Raw genomic sequence first — 4249 nt, forward strand, 5'->3', positions numbered from 1 at the left:
GGTCGGCAGGGGGGCAGTAAAGGGCGACCAGGCTGGTAGAGAGAGGCTGTTGGGGGTGACCAGGTTGGCAGGAGGGGCGGTTGGGGGCGATCAGGTCAGCAAGCAGAGGCAGTTGGGGGTGGTTAGGCTGGCAGGGGGGGCCAGTTAGGGGCAATCAGGCAGGCAGGTAAGCAGTTAGGAGCCAGTGGTCCTGGATTGTGAGAGGGATGTCTGACTGCCAGTTTAGGCACCTGGGACCTGGGCTTCCCTTGCAGCCCTGGCTTCATCCGGAAGGTCATACAGAAGGACATCCAGTCTAATTAGCGTATTACACTTTTATTATTATAGATGGTTAATTCAGGAAAGGTAAGCTTATTTTTTATTAGATTCAAATTTAACAAGAATACTCTGCATTTATAAAATGCTCCTGAAATGCCTTATCACATAGCCCTTGGGTAAGAATTCTAGGACTACAGTAGCTGAGGAATGTTCTGGTTTATAGCCAGATGAAAACAAATGAGCCCTGGTTGGTGTGGCTCAGTTGTTTGGAGCATCATCCTGTGCACAGAAGGGTCGAGGCTTTGATTCCCAGTCAGGGCACATACACAGTCCCCTGGGAGGCAGCCAATCAATGTTTCTCTCTCTCTCTCTCTCTCTCTCTCTCGTCAAATCATTCACATAACAAATGAATACTAATTTGTTTGAATGATTTCTGATTTTTTTGAGTAGGCAGTTTTCAGAGCCAATAGTCTCTTGTCTGTAAATAGGCATCCTGAGCCACATTTACACAGTGTATTTATAAATATGCATGTTCCCAAAGGCTATCTGGAGATCTGCATTTGGAATTAGCACCCTATGTATTCTGAAGTATGCCAAAGTTTGAAATCATTGGTACAGTAGAAAGTGGTTTTCTCACGCAAACCTAGGTTTAAATTTTTGAAATCCATCTCTGATATGTGGTATGTCATAAACAAATTGCTTAACTTTTCTCAACCAAATCCTTTTCTGTAAAATGAGAGAAGCTACTTGCCTCACAATTATTATTGTTAAACAAATATATTATTCTTTGTTTCCAAAATAACAAGCCTTTCATTAGTCATCTGACCTGTTTGAGTTTACTCTGATGGTAAAATTCTTAAAAGTTTTTATCTTTAACTACTGTAGTAGGATGAAGGGAGAGATCATAACCATCTGTCCTACTTACAGTTTCACATGGTCCCAGAATCTTGAGTAGTAAATTTATTGCATAAAATGTCACACTCTTAAAACATTTGATTGATCTATTTGAACTACATGAACTTTAATAATCCTTAATACTACCAAGCAAAGTTGAATAACTGACAATAATCCAGGAGACTGAAAGTTTTGAAGGTGTATAGGAATGATATCATCTCCATTTGAGAGACAAGAATACTGAGGAAGTAATTTGTCCAAGGTCACCCAACTATTGAGTAGTAGGGCAATGATTCTGATCTAGATTCCCAACATCAAAATTAGTGTTTTCTCTCCATAACACCATATTGCTTAAAAAAAGAAAAAAGAAAAAACTGACTACTTGTAAATCACCATGTTGTTTCTTTGGGTAAATGTGGAAGTAAAAGAAGTTTAGAGTAATCTTATTACAAGAAGAGATTATTCAACTCAAAGCCAAAATTACAGTATTCTTATTCTAAGGTTGATGGTTATTTGATCAATATTTTTAAAAGGCGAAGTATAGGTGTTTCACCTTTTTAAATTCAAACATCATATTGGTGTTCATTTAGAACATGTCTTCAGGTTTACATCATTTTCTTAAACTATGAAATTTTACAACCACTATTAGTATCACATAACACACTTACGCAGTTTAAAAACCTCTCTCAGTGTGCTATCTCAGCTCTGGGAAAATAGCAGCAGTGTAGTAAACTGGTATCAAGGGCCTTTGGCTTCTCTCTTGAAATACTATTATACGACAAAAGGAAAGACTGATTACGAACAGCAGCTATGAAGTTTGCATTCTTTTAGTCTAAGACTTAATTCTAAAGGCCTGAGGCAAAAGTCATTCTTCAAGAATTAAAGGTGAAGTATTTTATTTGTAATTTCAATTAAGAAGAGTGAATTATTTTAATAAATTTTGAACACATTTACAACATTTTCAGTGTTAGGTCTGATCCAATAATCAGCTGGGAAATTGACCTTTAGATCATTTCCTAACCAACATTCCCTTTTGCTTAGACCACATTTCATTTGCTATGACGAGTAACTTTCCCCTCTGGACTTGCCCAGAATCTGGACTAGCTCAGAGAATTCCCTGCTGAAAAAGCCTTCCTAGAGTCCTTTAAAATCTCTGACTCCCTATCCCTGGGTGCTGGTGCTATTTGTGGGCTCAGCCTATCTGGTTTCCAGATGATCTATTACATATATAATTCTTTACTACTTTTGGCCTCGTGCATACCTTCTTTGGTGACCCTAACAATCAGTTCATGACAAAATAAACCTAATAAGAAGTTCAAAATCAACATACATACAGTTATTGTATCTATTTTTTAAAATAGCCAGAACCTCTCACACCCCTCTGCCCATCTTTACCCTTTGCGACAGCATGGATGGACCTGGAGAACATTACACTAAGTGAAAGAAGCCAGTTAGAGAAAGACAAGTACCATGTGGTTTCACTCATTTGTGGAACTTAATGAATAAACAACCACCAAGCAAAATAGAAACAGACTCATAGAGAGCAGGCAGACAGCTCTAGCGGCAGAGGTGTTGGAGGGAGTGGAGGGATTGAGAAAAAAAAAAAAAAACTCATGAAGATGGACAACAGTCTGGTGGGGAAGGTGGAAGAGGGCATACAGGGGATAAATGGTGATAGAAAAAATAAAGTTGATATGATCCTTGCAGGCATGACAATAACACAAATCAATAAGAAATAATGATCATTGTGTTTCCTGAATGCTTGTTACATGAGAGTACTACGTGGGGCTTTGGGTATATCAAGTAGCATAGACAAAGGTCCCTAGCCTGAAGGAGCTCAGTCTTAAGTGGACAACTAATATTATAATGCAACATACATTCAGGGCCAAATTAATTACACAGGCAAGTGCTGTTATAAGAATTTGGTCATTGCAAGCTTAAGGAATCAGAGCTCTGCCTGAAACTGGAGGAATGGAACTGGATCTTGCTGACAATCATATCAAGATCCTACCTTAGATACTCTTCCCTTGGAACATTCTTTTAGACCACATGCTTCATTCTCTTCTTTCAGTCCTCTGCTCAAATGTGACCTTGGGGTAGCTCTTCCTGACTATGATGTAATAGACCTCTTCCCCACCACATATACCATTTTCTATTTGTGATCAGAAAATAAGTTGTTTACTAATTTATTATCTTTCTTACAATTCACCTTGTACATCTGTTTACCATTGTCTACCCATTGCCTAAAACATTATCTGGCACAAAGTAGGTATTCAACAAATATAGGCAAAACTAGGTTTACAGTTGTGAGTACATGAAACAGAGTTTATTCTTGTATTATTATTATTTATTAATTGTATTATACATTTGTATTGTTTGTCTTTTATTATTTTTGCTAGAGGCCCAGTGCATGAAATCTGTGCATGGGGGTGGGGGTGGGGGTCTCTCAGCCCGGCCTGCACCCTCTCCAATCTGGGATCCCTCTCACAATCTGGGACCACTGGCTCCTAACCACTCACCTGCCTGCCTGCCTGATTGCCCCTAACCACTCTGGCTGCCTGCTGCCTGACCCCTACCCCCTCTGCCTGCCTGCCTGATTTCCCCTAATTGCCCTCCCCTGCCGGCCTGATTGCCCCTAACCACCTCTGCTGCAGCCCCCACCACCATGGCTTTGTTAGGAAGGAGGACCAGATGACCAGAAGATGTCCAGTTGACCCAGTCTAATTAGCATATTACCCTTTTATTAGTATAGATTTTGTATTCTTACTTACGTTTATCTTTTATGTAATGACAGTAGGTGGGTACCTACTGTTGCCCACCCCTGTATTTGGCCCACCCCTGTATTTGTTGAGTAAATGGGCCTTGTGAACCAAATGGAATTTACTTAAGAGGACAGAATAGCCATTCTCAGCAAGTACAATGGCTTGAAAAACATGTGCTCCTTAGAGAGTTGTTTTTCTAATGATGGTCTGTACCTGACTTTCTATTCTCTAGAAATTTCAGTAATACCTGGATAATGATCTCACTGATAGTGCAATGGTTGGGCTTGCCACTATTATAATAATTCCCAGTCAGTTAGCCTTTTTCTGGGTCTGCT

Source organism: Myotis brandtii, unplaced genomic scaffold (genome assembly GCF_000412655.1).
Source record: "Myotis brandtii unplaced genomic scaffold, ASM41265v1 scaffold106, whole genome shotgun sequence".
Classification (NCBI taxonomy): Eukaryota; Metazoa; Chordata; class Mammalia; order Chiroptera; family Vespertilionidae; genus Myotis; species Myotis brandtii.